Raw genomic sequence first — 17,867 nt, forward strand, 5'->3', positions numbered from 1 at the left:
TAAGGACCTCATTCCTGCTGGATTGATGAGGTAGATCTCTGCTAGTAAAAACCACTGCATAAATTCTGCCAAATATCTTTCAAGGTAGTAGACGACCTCTCTCTCTCTCCCCAAACCCTCTTAGCAACACTCTTCATGAATCCTCCGAGAGCCTCCATGCCTGTCCCTTCAACCAGAGTTTTGGCCATAAGATTCCATGTCAGATTACTTGAGTTGGTCTCTGCTTCCAGGGAGCACTAAACACCAGTGGCAAGCACTCTGAGTGCAACTAGATGCCTGTCTACCATGGACTGCTCACCACCCTGTCCTTACTAGGGCTCTGAGGGGAAGAGAATGTTTTACGCACTTTCATATGACCAGCCCCTCATGTGCTGCCTGGCACGTGTGCTTCTGAATAAATGCTTTGAATGATGGCAGAGTAAAAGTTCACTTGAGTTAGACAAAGATTTCTTAGATATGACGCCAAAAACACAATCCATAAAAGAAAAAAATGCCAGGGACCCAGTTTGTTCCCTGGTCGGGCCTAGATCCCACATGCCACAGCTAAAGATCTTGCATGCCTATTGCAAATTAAAGAGCCCACACACGGCAGTGAAGATCCTGCACAATGCAACTACGTCCTGGCACAGCCAAATAAATGATTTTTCAAAAAAGATTAACATTTCCATTAAGATAACTATCATTTAAATTATAATTTTAAAAATAAATTATAATCCATTAATATTTCCCTTAAGACAATTACAATTTAAATTATCACTTTAAAAATTAAGTATAATTTTTTTAAATTGTTGACAAATTGGACTTTATCAAAATTAAAATTTGCTCTTCAAAAGTCACCGTTAAATGAAAAGACAAGCTACAGACTGGGAGAAAACATGTCTCTTTTAGGTACAAAATAAATTAATCACATGCACTGAACATATTGATATTTTTACTTTATCTAAAGCTACCCTGTAAGACAGTTATCTTTCCACTCATAACAGGTAGTGTTAGTCACTCACACAGAAAAGACAGAGATATATTACATGTCTACTGAAATGAAACCATCCTTCAAATGTGTTTTAAAATGATTTCTTCTGTCTGTCATGTTGGCAAAATACTTTGCACTGTTCAGTAATTCACATTCCCTCTTCCCTTTCCTTTTGCAAATCTCTGAAGTAGGCAGCCTCCTGGGAAGCATATTAAAGGGTTTTTAAATCAGTTAATAAAAGAAATCCCTCAATCCTGATGAACAGCATTACTGGCTGACTCTTTGGTCTCAGAACTCAACCTATTGCAATTACAGGCAAAGAGGTATATCCAGACAGGGGACCTCTGGGCTGGAAGAACAGACTGCAAAATCATCAAGGAATGATCTGCTGTGTCAGGAGCAGAACAATGTTAGAGACAGCGCAGGACCAGCAAGGATGCTGATTTTGTCCGCCTGAGGATCCTGTCAGCTTGGGCATCAATGTCCAACCTTTATCCTGCCAGTCACATCAGGGATCCCAGGTACAGACCTGGATTCATTGGTGCCAAGTTTCTCATTCTGTATCCCTTACATAGTGAAAGTGAAAGTCACTCAGTCGTGTCTGACTCTTTGTGACCCCATGGCTATACAGTCCATAGAATTCTCCAGGCCAGAATACCAGAGTGGGTAACCGTTCCCTTCTCCAGGGTGTCTTTCTAACCCAGGGATCAAAGCCAGGTCTCCCACATTGCAGGTGGACTCTTTACCAGCTTAGCCACAAGGGAAACCCAAGAATACTGGCGTGGGTAGCCATTCCCTTCTCCAGCAGATCTTCCCAACTCAGGAATCGAACCAGGGTCTTCTGCATTGCAGATGATTCTTTACCACTGAACCACTGGGGATGCCCTTACACAGACTGGTTCCCAACACGGCAGTCACAGAGTGTTTAGACAAGAGCGGTCAAACACCTGCCTCCAGTCCCACACTTCCTCTGTATTGCTCCCTGACCTCAGACAGTTGGCTTAACCTCTCTCTGCCTCCATGTCTTCAGATGTCAGCTCTGCTTTTATCAGTTCTACACGTTAGGAATCGCCAAACAGATAAACTTCTGAAAAAGTTTCCACTGGTTTCATTTTATTTAGCTTGAGTTTGGATGCCATGTACCAAGGATGACCCCATTGCTCTACAGATGAGGGGTCAGAGCTCGGCCAGGTGAGGGGCAGCCTAAGCTACCCACACCCTGGGGGTGTCTGAGCCAGGGTCCCCAGCCCAGGATGCACCTGGACCACATTTTCAGTCTCAAGGAGCCCCTGAGCAGTCAATGAAATTAATCTGTTGCTCTGGACTCAAGGGTAACAATTGCCTCAATTCAGCTTTCCTGAAGGTGTTTTGATCTGGTTTTGTCCCAGGTCGATAGCTTTAGGAAATGTGTAGGTTTTGTTCTATTTTAAATTGCTTTGTGAGGTTCTTTGGTTTTGTTTTCTCCTTCTTGCTAAGGAAGTCCCAGCTCAGCCCAGTGCACAAAACAATGTTATTTGGGTTCGGTCTGGGCACTGGGAAATGAGAATGAGGCCCCTGAAAAGAGCCGAGGACACGGGGAAGCCCTAGAAGTCTGGACGTTTGGGAAACCGGGAGGTCCGGCTGTGAGACACCCTGACCATCTTTGGCCATGCTTGGCCTCCTGCTTTTCTGGAGTCCATGCACATGACCAGGGGAGAATCTCCTCTTTCCAGAGATGTGTGGGGAAGCAGGAGGAACAGCTGCTGTACTGGCTTCTAATCCCATCTAACCACTATCTCAAGCAATTCACTGAAGGCTTGAGCCTTTGTTTCCTGGAGAACTGTTTTCCTCAATGAACCACTGAAATGGTCAATGAAGAACATGTGTAACAATCTGGCACATCCACATTAGTTCTTTTCGCTCTTTCCTACCTGCCAAACTCCACCCCACCTCAATGTATATACACACTGCCCGGCCAGCACCTCAGAGGCTCAGCAGTTCAGAATCTGCCTGCCAATGCAGGAGTCATGGGTTCAATCCCTGGTTTGGGACGATCCCCTGGAGAAGAAAATGGCAACCTACTCCAGTATTCTTGCTTGGGAAATCCCATGGATAGGGAAGCCAGGCAGGCTACAGCCCATGGGGTCACAAAAAGTCAAACACAACTTAGTGACGGAACAATAACTGCCAGCATTACATTTCCTTAGTTCTGAATTTATAGAACTCCACAAGGGAAAATCAGCCAATGACAATCCCTGAGGGATATTAGACCTTTAGTTTCTAGGCAACTGAATTGTCATGTCTCCTTCTCAAGGCACACATGGCCTTTAGTCAAAACCTTGACCAAAATGAGGTAGTTACCTTGCAATACAACCTGGGGAGTCCTAAAGGAGGGGCCTCCCCCAGGACTAGAAATTTGCAAGCTCATCCCCTCCCTGAGCCTCTTCCTCCAGGTAAAAGCCATTTGCATCCACTTGGAACTGGTTAGTCAAATCAGCAAATGAACACAAACCCTCCAAGGAATTTGAAACCTGCTTTGGGCAATTCAGCTCGGAGTTCTTTTCTTTCTCTAATAGCCACTAATCCAGTTCCCTCCTGAGGAAAACCCAGGAGAAAGGGAAAACTCCAGTGAGGGCTTTCTCCAAATCCACCCCCACCAACAGAAAGGTTTTCTATTGAAAGGGAAATTGGGTTTTGGTTTAGGTATAATCAGGGTTTTAGATGCTCAGATATAGCTCCCTTGCTGGGAGATGCTTAATTCTCTCCCTCTACTGCCAGTATGAACACCATGGTCATCATTAAATATCGCTTGGGTACCCATGGGCACCTGACCATCCTTGAGGACCATGGAGTCCTTTCCCATGAAGAGTGTGGACTGACTCATCCAACATAAGTATAGGAAGATATGCGACTTTAGGGACTCCTGCACCTTCGTCCTGCCTCTTGGCTAAGACACTTGCCATGAAGAACACCCAGTTCAATGGAAACACCCTAAATGTCCATCAACAGTTGAATGGATAAAGATATGATATATGTGTACACACACACACATATATATATGATGGAATATTACTCAGCCATAAAAAAGAATAAAATAATGCCATTTACAACAATATGGATAGAATTAGAGATTATCATGCCAAGCAAATTAAGTCAGAAAGGAAAAACAAATACCATATGATATCACTTACATGTGGAATCTAAAATATGACACAAATGAACTTATCTATGAAACAGAAACAGATTCACAGACATTGAGAACAGCTTGTAGTGGTCAAGAGAGGATAGAGAAGGATAGACTGGGAGTCTGGGATTAGCAGGTATTACATATAGAACAGATATTTTAGTCTATATTACATATAGACTATTACATATAGAACAGATAAACAACATGGTCCTAATGTGTAGCACAGGGAACTGTGTTATATATCCCACAATAAACCATAATGGAAAAGAAAAAAATAATAATTTAAAAAGGGAGACAAAAGAATACCCAGTTCAGTTCTACGCTCACCTACAAAGACTTCTTCCATCTCAGACACTAAGGTGGCTTAACCAGTCGTCAAGCAGGAATTACACCAATATTAAATAATTATATGGTGACATGATGCAGCAGCTCCTTTAGTCTCCCTCCCTTTATAATTCTGGGTTCCAAGGTGCCAACTTTTGGGTGGCTCCAACTTGCCAAAGCATATCCCCTACTAGGAGCTCCACAGAGGAACCCTGTTTTGGGGAGACTGCTCAGGCCACAGCACAGTTCTAACAGGTCCAGCCAATAGCCCCAGGCCAGTCAACCTCAAATTATTTTGAAACATTCCTGTCCTTTGTTTTTTGAACATTTTTTTTGAAGGAGCTCCAGGTGCTCCAGGTGATATGTAGCTTCTGAGATAGATCAGTAAGCCTCTTCAAATTAAGTAAGAGGAGGGTGGTCTGGTGAAAGGAACACAGACTTGGGATTAGCCAGAGCTGAGTTTGGAACCAGCTCTACCCACCCCTGTAGCAATAAGGCATTAGTCACTAAGTCATGTCTGACTCTTCTGTGACCCCATGGACTGTAGCACATCAGGCTCCTCTGTCCACAGGATTGTCCAGGCAAGAATACTGGGGTGAATAGGCATTTCCTTCTTCAAGGGATCTTCCCCACGCAGGGATCTAACCCAGGTGTCCCGCATTGCAGGCAGACTCTTAATCATCTGAACCACCAATGTGACCTCGCAAAAACTACTCATTCCCTTTGAGTAGCCACTTCCTTTCCTACAGTTCTGAAGGGATTCTTTGAAAAGTGGAGAAAATGTATGTAAATGCTTGGCACATTACAGGTATTCAACAAATGATGCAATTCTTCATGGATCCTCTCTCCAGAAAATGGATGGATAGGTAGATATGGGATCTTCTATCCAAAGGCCTTATCTTCCATTCATCAAATCTTACCTAGCATCTCTCTTCACATTTTATTCTTTTTTCTATTCATTAGTCAAAGGGAAAAAAATTCTAAGAAACAACTTCAGTGTGGAGGCTGTTCTAGATCTATCTTTTTCCAAATGAACTGAACTCTTTCCCGATAAACAATGTATTAATATATGGTGGGGCTGAGAAGCATTCTTGATTCCCAAGTAAAAACTTCATACTTACACAAGACTTACAAGGAGTGCTTGCACATACTATAAATCCTCATTAAAACCCCCATGAAAGGAACTTCCCTAGTGGTCTAGAGGTGAAGGCTCTGCGCTCCCAGCACAGGGGCCCCAGGTTTGATCCCTGGTCAGGGAACTAGATCCCACATGCTGCAACTAAGAGTTTGCATGCTGCCACTAAAGATCCTGCATGCCACAAGGAAAACTGGAGATCCCACATGCTACAATGAATACCTGGCACAGCCAAATAAATAAATATATATTTTAAAACCATGAAAAATAATTTCCCTCTCACTTTAAGGAAAAGGAAAGAGACACAAGAAGGGGTGAAGTTACTTGGTAAAGTTCACATAGATAGAAGCAGGAGAGCTCAGTTTCAAACCAAGACCTTCCAATTCTGCTTTCCTTTTTTTCTCATGTTCTATCATGTTATCCAGGACAGGAAACTCTTCAAACCACTGTCAGCCTTTGTCACAGATCCCTCTTGATCTGGCTATTACAGAAGAGAACTCTTAAAGGAGTGAACACAGGACAAGTCAGTCAAGCTGGTGGGAAGAGTTGGGCATGGCCATGATGTAGAATTTGGAGTCCTGAGATCTAAGTGAAGGTGCCTCTGGCGTTCACTAAGGCAGCAAGGAGTAGTATGAGAGCGCTGGATGTGAGGCAACAGAGAAAGGAAACACATCTGAAAGGAACATGGGAGAATACTGGAAATAAACTTCCTGTCAGTCTTCATTTCACCCTGGGCCAGCCTCAGCTCTCTTTGGTACTATCCTGACTTCACAGACTTCAGTTTTTTTCCCATGGCCTTTTCTTGGGAAGGAGAGGGTGTGGTGAAGGGATTGAGGAGGAAAATTCAGGTGAACTCAACAGGCAGAGGTGGAATATAGCCAGGAGCAGAGCTGTGTGCATTATCAGGGTAGGTGAAAAGGGTCAAAGCCCAAATCAAGAATATAAGCATTGAGGGTATTTGAAGAGCCAGGAATAGCAAGCTGGATCTGGGGTGAGAACGAGGATATACACAGAAGCAGCTTCTAAGAGTGAGGATGATCAAAACCATAAGTGTCAGGAGGTAATAAGAGAGGAGGGGTGTGTGTGTGTGTGTGTGTGTGTGTGTGTGTGTGTGTGTGTGAACAAGTGGTTATATTGCTATAGCAGTTTCAACCCCCACCACCCCACACACACTGGGCAGTGTTTATGTCACTAAAAGTGCAGTTTGAGTCATAGGCATACAGAACATTAGAACTAGAAGGAATCTTACATCATTTCATGTAAATTGGAGCTCAAAGGAATTAATGACTGACCTGAAGCCACACAGCTACCCAGTGGCATAGCTAGCATGCTTCTGTATGGTTCACTGGCTTTGGCACAAAGAATAGGGAAAACACCTCGGCAAGGAATCAAAGGCAAAAAATAAAGAAAACAGTCTTCAAGAGTTACCAACCAACAGCACAAACGCAAAGGCAAAAGAAAAGAGGAAAATATTCTGAAAAGCACACATGATATGAAAAGTCACACAGAGATGAAAAGTCCCATACTTACGAAAACAACTTAGTCTTAAGAAAAACAGATCCTGAAAGCAGAAAAGGCATAAGATACAGTTCAGAAGGAAATGTAAAAAAAATAAAAATATTAAGTTTATGGACAGTTTGATGCCAAAGTGTTATAATAAAGTGCATGCCATAAATATTTGATTTTGCATGATGAAATACAAGCAACTGGTTTTTGTGGGAGGAAAGAGGTTTTATCTGTGGTTTAAATTTAAAAAGAGGATGAATAAACCAAGTTTATTAGCTGAAAGCTCGCAATTGGGTGTTCCAATAAAGTGGCTTCCTGCAGGCTTCTCAGCAATTTATAAATATATCTGGAAAGTTTCAGAAAAAAAGAAGTCTACTGAAGCTATAAATTAGACCTTGGTTTTCACTCTTGTCCCAGAAATGATTAGGTAGACTAGTGCCTAAAATCTCAGCACTTTGAATGAATGGAAGCTGGAACAAAAGTTATAGTATCGTAGTGTAGGGAAACATACAGAAATGTAATACATATGACAAATATGGCAAGAATGATGGCAAGGAAGGTGATAAATGGATCTATATGGTTACCAGGTTCTTATATTTTACATGAAGCAATATAACAATAACTTTGGGATTCTAAACAGTTAGGAATATTATAACATCTAAACAATCATTTCAAAAATGAAAATAGGTAGATTAATTAAAATGAAATTGTTAAAAGTATACATTTAACCCAAAAGAAACCAGGAGAGAAACAATAGAACAGATGAGACAAATAGAAAACAAAGAATAGAATGTGGACAATCAAATTAATAAACACAATAAATGTGAAAAGACTAAACACTCCAGATAAAAGAGATTGTTAGAATGGCTAAAAAAGGCAAAATCCAAGTATATGATGCCTATAGGAAACACACTTTAAATATAAGGACAAAGGTAGACTAAAAATAAGCGGATAAGTGGGGGACTTTAACATTCCACTTACACAATGATCATCCAGACAGAAAATAAGGAAACACAAGCTTTAAATGATACAATAGAACAGATAGACTTAATTCATATTTATAGGACATCCCATCCAAAAGCAGAATATACTTTCTTCTCAAGTGCATAAGGAACATTCTCAAGGAAAGATCACATCTTGGATCACAAATTAAGCCTCAGCAAATTTTTAAAAATTGAAATCATATCAAGTATATTTTCTGACCACAATGCTATGAGATTAGAAATCAATTACAGGAAAAAAAAAACTATTAAAAAACACAAATGTATGGAGGCTAAACACTACACTATTAAATAACAAAGAGATTACTGAAGAAATCAAAGAGCAAATCAAAAAACACATACAAACAAATGACAATGAAAACACGATGACCTAAAACCTATGGGATGCAGCAAAAGCGGTTCTAAGGGGGATTTATAGCAATAAAACCCTACCTCAAGAAATAATAAAAATCTAAAACAACCTAACCTTACATTTAAAGTAACTAGAGAAAGAAGAGAAAGCAAAACCCAAAGTTAATAGAAGGAAAGAAATCATAAAAAGCAGAGCAGAAATAAGTGAAATAGAAATGAAACAAACAATAGGAAAAAAAATCAATGAAACTAAAAGCTGGTTCTTTGAGAAGGTAAAACAAAATTGATAAACCTTTAACTGAACTTATCAAGAGAAAAAAGAGGATTCAAATCAATAAAATTAGAAATGAAAACAGACACTACAGAAATACAAAGGATCATAAGAGACTACTATAAGCCACTATTTGCCAATAGAATGGACAACCTGGAAGAAACTGACAAATTCTTAAAAAGATACAACCTTCCAAGACTGAACCAGGAAGAAATCAAAAATATAAACAAATCACAAATATTGAAATTGAAACAGTGATTAAAAATCTTCCCACAAACAAAAATCCAGGACCAGATGGCTTCACAGGTGAATTCTACCAAACATTTAGAGAAGAGTAACACTAAGGCTTCTCAAATTCTTCCAAAAATTGCAGAGGAAGGAACACTTACAAGCTCATACTATGAAACCACCATCACCTTGGTATGAAAATCAGAAAAGATATCACACAAAAAGAAAATTACAGAGCAGTATCATTGATGAACATAAGACACCAAAATCCTCAACAAAATACTAACAAACAGAATCCAACAATACATAAAAAGGATGATAAAAAGGCTCACATGTCATGAACAAGTGGGATTTATTCCAAGGATTCAAGGACTCTGATTCAATATATGCAAATCAATCAATGTGATACATCATATTAACAAACTGAAGAATAAAAACCAGATGATCATTTCAATAGATGCAGGAAAAGCTTCTGACAAAATTCAACACCCATTTATGATAAAAACTCCAGAAAGAGGACATAGAGAGAACCTATTGTTGGTTTTGTTTAGTTGCTAAGTTGTGCCCGACTCTTTTGTGACCCCATGGACTGTAGCATGGCAGGTTCCTAAGTCCATGGGATTTCTAAGGCAAGAATACGGGAGTGACTTGCCAGTTACTTCTCGAGTGGATCTTCCTGACCCAAGGATAAAATCTGCATCTTCTGTATTGGCAGGCAGGTTCTTTACCACTGAGCCATCAGGGAAGCCCAGAGGGAACTTACTTCAACATAATAAAGGTTATATATGACAAACCCACAGCAAACATCTCTCTCAATGGTTAAAAAAAAAAAAAAAAAACTGAAAACATTTCCACTTAGATCAGGAAAAGAAGGATGTCCACTTTTGCCATTTTTATTCAAGATAGTTTTTAAAGTCCTAGCCACAGCAATCAGAGAAGAAAAAGAAACAAAAGAAATCAAAATTGTAAAAGAAGTAAAACTGTCACTGTTCACAGATGACATGATACTATACATAGATAACCCTAAAGACACCACCAGAAAACTACTGGGGTTAATCAATGAATTTGTAAAGCTGCAGGATACAATATTAATGCACAGAAATCTCTTGCATTCCCATACACTAACAATGAAAAATCAGAAAGAGAAATTAAGGAAACAATCTCATTTACCATTGCAACAAAAAGAACAAAATACCTAGGAATAAACCTACCTAAGGAAGCAAAAGATCTGTACTTAGAAAATTATAAGATCCTGATGAAAGAAATCAAAGACGATACAAACAGATGGAGAGGTATACCATGTTCTTGGATTGGAAGAATCAATATTGTGAAAATAACTATATTACCCAAAGCAATCTACAGATTCAGTGCAACCTCTATCAAATTACCAGTGACACTTTTCATAGAATTAGAACAACAATTTTTACAATTTGTATGGAAACACAAAAGACCCTGAACAATCAAAGCAACCTTAAGAAAACTGGAGCTGGAGGAATCCCACTCTCTGACTGCAGGCTATACTATAAAGCTACAGTAATCAAGACAGTAAGTATTGGCACAAAAATAGAAATATAGATCAATGGAATAGGATAGAAAGCCTAGAGATAAGCTCACACACCTATGGTCACCTACTCTATGACAAAGGAGGCAAGAATATACAATGGAGAAAAGACAGTCTCTTCAATAAGTGGTACTGGAAAAACACAACAGCTACATGTAAAAGAATGAAGTTAGAACATTCCCTAACACCATACACAAAAATAAACTCAAAATGGATTAACAATCTAAATGTAAGACCAGACACTACAAAACTTTTAGAGGAAAACATAGGTAGAATACTCTTTGACATAAATCACAGCAATATCTTTTCTTGACCCACCTCCTACAGCAATGAAAATAAAAACAAAAAGAAACAAATGGGACCAAATTAAACTTCAAACCTTTTGTATGGCAAAAACCATCACAATATTCTAAGGTAATTATCCTCCAATTAAAATAATTAATTAAAATTAAAAATAAAAATTGAAAAAAAAAAAAAAACCCTTTTGCAGAGCAAAGAAAACCATGAACGTGAAGTCGCTCAATCATGTCTGACTCTTTGTGACCCCTTGGACTGTAGCTCACCAGGCTCCTCTGTCTATGGGATTTTCTAGGCAAGAGTACTGGAGTGGGTTGCCATTTCCTTCTCCAAAGAAAACCACAAACGAGATGAAAAGACCATGCTCAGAATGGGAGAAAATATTTACAAATGAAGCAACTTAAAAGGAACTAATCTCCAAAATATGCAAAGAACTCATGTAACTCAATATAAAAAAAACAAAGAAGCCAATCAAAAAATGGATGGAAGATCTAAACAGACATTTCTCCAAGGAAGACATATAGATGGTCAAGAGGCACGTGAAAGATGCTCAACATCACTAATTATTAGAGAAATGCAAATTAAAACTACAATATGTCTACAAAAAAAAAATTACAATGTGGTATCACCCCACACTGACCAGAAAGGCCATCATCAGAAAATCTACAAACAATAAACATCACAGAGGGTGTGGAGAAAAGGGTGTGCTGTTGGTGGGAATGTAAATTGATACAGCTAGAATGGAGAACAATATGGAGGTTCCTTAAAAAATTAAAAGCAAAACTACCATATGATACAGCAATTCCACTACTGGTCATATACCCTGAGAAAATCATAATTCATGAACATGCACCCTAATGTTCATTACAGTACTATTTACAACAGCCAAGATATGGAAGCAACATAAATGTCTGTCAATGGATGAATGGATCAAGAAGATGTGGCACATATACACAATGGAATATTACTCAGCCATTAAAAGGAGTGAAATTGAGTAGAGACGTGGATGGACCTAGATACACAATGAAGTCAGAAAGAGAAAAAACAAATATCATATTAATGCACATATGTGGGACCTAGAAAAATGGTACAGATTAACTTGTATGCAGGGCGCTAATAGAGATGCAGACATAGAGAACAGATGTGTGGACAGGGGAATGGAAGGTGGGGTGGAATGAATTGGAAGATGGGGATTGACATATATACAGTACCATGTGTAAAACCTGCTGTATAGTATATGGAGTTCATATTGGTGTTCTGTGATGACCTAGATGAGTGGAATGCGGAAGATGGGAGGGAGGCCCAAGACAGAGGGGATATATTTATACACATAGCTGATTCACTTCACTATATAGCAGAAACTAGCCCAGTATTATAAATCAACTACACACCAATTTTTTTAAATGCATAAAAATATACGCTATACAAGCAGCAAGCATAGGAAGACAGAAGTGGCTATGTTAATAGAAGAAAAAGTAGACTATTACTGGTGATAAAATCAGAGCCTCTGGAAATAGACATTAGTTGGCTGACTATAGAACCTCAAGAGTGAAGGAAAAAAAAAGTTAAAGGGAGGACAAGATACAGTATGTACAGCATTTCCCCTAATTGCCTCTGCTAAGTTGCTTCAGTCGTGTCCAACTCTTTGCAACCCCATGGACCATAGCCCCCCAAGCTCCTCAGTCCATTGGATTCTCCACACAAGAATACTGAAGTGGGTTGCTATGCCCTTCTCCAGGGAATCATCCTGGCCCAGTGATTGAACCCATGTCTCCTATGCTGCCTGCATTTGCAGGTGTATTCTTTACCACTAGCACCACCTGAGAAGCATAAAATTGCCTCTAGTTTATCTTGAAAATAATTTAAGACAACATGATTCAAGCACACTCAATTTCCTGAGTTCTCACTATGAAAAATGAAAGACTTTAATTAGCAAATAAACTCAGGAAATACTGAGCTGGGTAGGCCCTCCAGCCTTAGGTACAATTTAAATGAATGAAGAAGAATATATATCCATTAAACAAATGTTTTGTTAAGTTCCTGCCATGTGCCAGACACTGGGCTAAGCATTGGATGAAGGGCATAAACACAGTCCCTGCCCTCATGTTGGTAAAGCAGATAAACCAACAAGTCACTAAAGCAGCTATAAGTTGTGATCATTGTTATCAAGAAAATACTTATGATGCTGATATAGAGAACAACAGATAAGAGAGAAAACCTGCTTAAGATAGGTTGATCAGAGAAGGGCTTCAAAGGGGGTTGACATTGAGAAAAAGCCTGCACAGTGGGGTGCAAAGGCATTCAGGCAGGAAAGGACTTCAGAGATTTTAAGGAACTGAGTCAGAGTGACTAGAGCCTTGAAAAAGGGAGTTAGGGAATAAATCTTATGGGAGAGTTCTACCAAATCTTTAAGGACAAATCTTACATAAAAGTAGCCACAAAGTAAAAAAGAAGTAATACCTTCCTAACTCAAAAGACCAACATAACCTTGATATTAAAATCACATAAGAAAAAAAAATAAGGATGACACAAAAATGGAAATCATGGAACACTCTCACTCATCAAATAGGTACTAAAAATTCTAAACCCAGGGACCTTCTTGGTGGTCCAGTGGCTAAGAATCCACCTTGCAATGCAGGGGATGTGAGTTGAATCCCTGGTCCAGGAATTAAGATCCTACATGCTACAGAACAACTAAGTCCAACTACTGAGTCCAGGCTCTCTAGAAACCTCCCTCCGACAACTGGAGAGTCCATGTGCCGCAATGAAAGATCCCACAAGAAGCCATGAAGGTCCCGCATGCTGCTACTAAGATCTGACACGACCAAATAAATAATAAATATGTTTTTAAAAATCTCAAATCCAGCAAAATAATAACACTTAGATAGGCCCTAGAAGGTATTATGAAACAGCCCAAAGCATTACACTTTGAACAGGGACAAAACAATTCACAGTTGCTCTTCATGATACTGAAATACTGACATCTGACTGAGACGTAAGCAAATTTATAATATGCAGGACTTATGGTCCCAAAGACACCCAGCTTTCAGATTTATACTGCAAGAGAGAACTGGCTCGATGCAAATAGGTAGATTTTGCCTTTGGAACCATAGCTCTTTTCCTATCCCTTAGCCCATGAGGTCACCTTGAATGATCCTACCTTTCTCTATCAGTAAAGGCTTTGGGGTAAGCTATTCACTAGCTGTAAAAATTCTCTATAAAATCATGGTAATACTCAGTTCCTTTGGCTGCTGTGATATAACTAAAAGAAACAATGCATGTGCTAAGATGCTTCAATCATATCCAGTTGGTTTACAACCCTACGGGCTGTAGCCCACCGGGCTCGTTTGTCCAGGGGATGCTCCAGGCAAGAATACTGAAGTGGGTTTGCCATGCCCTCCTTCCAGGAGATCTTCCTGACCCAGGGACTGAAACACATCTCTTACACCTCTTGCATGGGCAGGCAGGTTCTTTAACACTAGTGCCACCTGGGAAGCCCAAAATAATGCATGGGAGATGTCCATTAGAGCATTTGGGAAAGAGCAGGAATTCAGCCTTTTTGTTCTATCTGAAGAATGAAGGTTTTTGCCCTATGTTCTAGGATTGCTGAATTTTCAGGAGCACAGAGAGGGATAATGGAAATAGTGCTCCTGGTGTAAAATCTCAATGAGGGTGGTGATCCAGTGTTTAAGAATCCACCTGCCAATGCGGAGGACACAGTTCAATCCCATCCAGGAAGACTCCACAGGCCATGGGGCAACTAAGCCCATGTGCCACAACTACTGAGCCCATACTTTAGAGCCCATGCTCTGCAATAAGAGAAGCTACTGTAACTAGAGAGTAGTGCAGACTCACTGCAACTGCAGAAAGCCTGTGGACAGCAATGAAGACCCAGCACAGCAAAAAATAAAATAATTTTTTAAAACTTTAAAAAATTTCAATGAGTGACACAAAGAGCAATAAGTCAACCAGATTACAAATCATACTATGAGGGTAAAGTATCAGTTAAGAGCTTAATTTTTTCTCAGTTTGAGTTGCCTTTGGTCAGTTTTTTTCTCACTTATATACATTCTCTTTAATAAAACTTAGTCCCCAACAAGTGATCTCATTAAATCCCTTCTCTTAATGACAGTAAAATGTACTAGATTAAATGTATCAAATGTAATAAGCACATTGCTATTAAAGTACATCTCTGCCAATCGTTGGTCCACCTAAGTGAGTATCATTAAGTCCACACCAAAGCCATCTAACACTTAACATACTGGGAATTCAAAGTTCAGAGTCAGGTAACATCCAAAAGAAGAATCAAAAGGAGGAGCTCAGTCTGTTTTATGACTAAATAAAGCTCACTGACACTTTGTGAACCCTCCATGCCTAGTTCTTTCTGTTCACTTCTATAGTGAGGGGGAAATAATGGAATGATTTAGAAGCATCTGGCAATAGCTAAGGCATTCATCATGCAAGTCCATTACTGGGACAAGGTATGTATCACCTCTGAGAAAGCTATCACCCCATCTCTTCTTACAGCTCTTTTCACTATATTGGGCACTCTAAAACTGCATCAGTCAGAAAGAGACTATCCTTTTTAAAAAGCATCCAGAAACTAGATTCCAAACCACAGCTAGCCCAAAATTAGCTTTGATAGTGATTGGCTGACTGACTACTTAAACTATACTGGTTTCCAATAAAGAATTTTTTTATTATGACTTGTATAATTATTTATTCATATCTTTGCTGCTGCTCACCCCACTCCAAATTTCTTAAGCTCCAGGAAGGCGGGACCATAATTGACTCATGTTATCTATGCTTTATTGCTCTGGTATCAGAAATATTCTCAGGAAAGAACAACCAAGACCTAACTGTCCCTGTGGGAGTTCTGAAGAAGGAACTGGGGCAGAAAGGCTGTTCTGGTCATCCAAAAAAAGAAGTCCAAGAGGGGAGTGGCAAGCTGGGATCTGAACCAGGCAAATCAACAGCCAAGAACTGGGATTGAGGGAGTTAGGGAGAGGGGAAGCGACTCAAGATGGGAAAGTGGAGTGGGGTTCCTAAAAGGTTCAGGCTCTTCCAACCACCACAGATTACTATACTACTGTGATCCTATTTCTTTCTTTTTTTTTTTTTTTTTTTTTACTTTTATTTGCATTTATTTTCTGCGGCATTTATTCCCGGGCCATAAGTTTTTGTTTTTTCAGTTTCTCCTGGGATATCTTTTTCTTCTGTGCAACCTCCTCTTCTGGTTTAGGAACAGTCTGTTCTTTTTCAGTAAGGATCATCTCAATGTGGCAGGGAGAGCTCATGTAGGGGTTGATCCGACCGTGAGCTCTGTAAGTCCTGCGCCGCATCTTGGGGGCTTTGTTCACTTGGATGTGCTCAATGACCAGAGAATCTACATCTAAGCCCTTAAGTTCAGCATTACTCTCTGCATTTTTGAGCATATGTAGTAAAAATTCAGCGTTCTTTTTGGGCCACCGACCCTGCGTCCAGCCCCACTGTTTGGCCTGTGCACACCTACCAACTCCACCATTGTAACGACAGAATGGCACACATTGCTTCTTTAAAGTGACATCCTTCAGATACTTGGTGGCTTTTCGGATATGCATACCCTTTATGGCCTGGGCAGTCTCACGAGTGTTCTTAAAGTGAACACGAAGATTTGAACCTCTTGATTTGCATGATTTTGTGCGGTTTTCTGGGTCGAGTGGATAGCGCACCATTTTCAAGGGTCAGCTCAGGCCGCTTACCGGAAAAGCTGTGATCCTATTTCTAAGCCAGTCCTGTCTGGTTGGAGGAAGGGAATGGCCAGCAGTTTGAGGAAATGGGAAAATAAAATCAACTCCCAAAAGTAAAGAGATCCCATTAGACCCAAGACATCTCTTAATGAAACAATAAATAGATTGACAGTAAGTGGATTGAACAATAAAGAGACTGAAAAGATCAAATGTAAACACTCTGCTTTTAAAGATACTTTTGTCATTTCTTGATCCATCTAAGAGTTCCTTGGGCTTTCCATTGGCAAGATTCACCTGTGTGTTACCTAAGAGAAGCCAGAGAGTTGACAATGCCTTCTAAGTAATTCTGACCTCCTGGTTGTATCCCATCCAGGCAAGCTGCCCAGCCACTCATTAGACTGAATGGTTTAGTCAGGACTGGAGTCAGTCCTGCTGGCTTGGTAGAACATATATCCCCACAGCCATCTTTGTTTCTTCCTGTCATAAACTGTATCCTTTCAGCCCCCTTGAAAAACAGAGCTGGAGTAACAGGTATGGAATCCAGTTCAAGTGGCAAAAAGCTATCCAGTTTTGAGGAAACAACGTGTGCATGGTATGGTCAGTCTCTCTGAAATGGACCTAGGGCTTGCACTATCTCAGGGCTTCCACTGAGATCTCCTTTCTCCTTGCTGCTCTACTTGCTCCGGGAGTCTGATTCCTTGCACCTTTCTTTGGGGTAACCCCCAGCCTCTGCCAAACTTTACCCTTGCCAATGGGGCAAAATTCCCAGCCCCCAACTGTATACAGACTTATTGCAGATTCCATCCAACACTCCCCAGGCAATAAAAACAAACAAAGATAAAAGGAGCCATATCTAAATGCAACCCCCATGAAGTTCTCTGCAGTAATTTCATCTTCCAATAGGTAGGCAAGTTCTTTGCTCCTTTGCACAAACCACCGATTAAAGCTTAGCTGTCAGGGTAGCCAGCCCATTCTCACATTTACCTAAATATAAATCTGTAACAGAGGGATTTCTAGGAAGTAGAAGGTCAGAGAATGTGCTTTCTTCTAGAAACATATATTCCCTGGGTCAAACAGGAAAATAACTCAAGGAGAATATTCTTACTCTCTTCCCAAACTCATATTTGTAAAATTCCCTACTGGATTTGCTGTAGCCCTAGTGAAACCCCAAACTAGAATTTTTATCAAAATCCCCAAACTTATCCTATCTTCAATATTTTTAGAATTTTAAAAAAACCTAACAAATAATTCATTTGTCAGGCATACTGTTGATATAAAGTGTAGAAAAAAAAAGTTTCAGAAAACTGAAATTACTATTTTAAGTCCTG

This window comes from Odocoileus virginianus, chromosome 23 (genome assembly GCF_023699985.2).
Source record: "Odocoileus virginianus isolate 20LAN1187 ecotype Illinois chromosome 23, Ovbor_1.2, whole genome shotgun sequence".
NCBI lineage: Eukaryota > Metazoa > Chordata > Mammalia > Artiodactyla > Cervidae > Odocoileus > Odocoileus virginianus.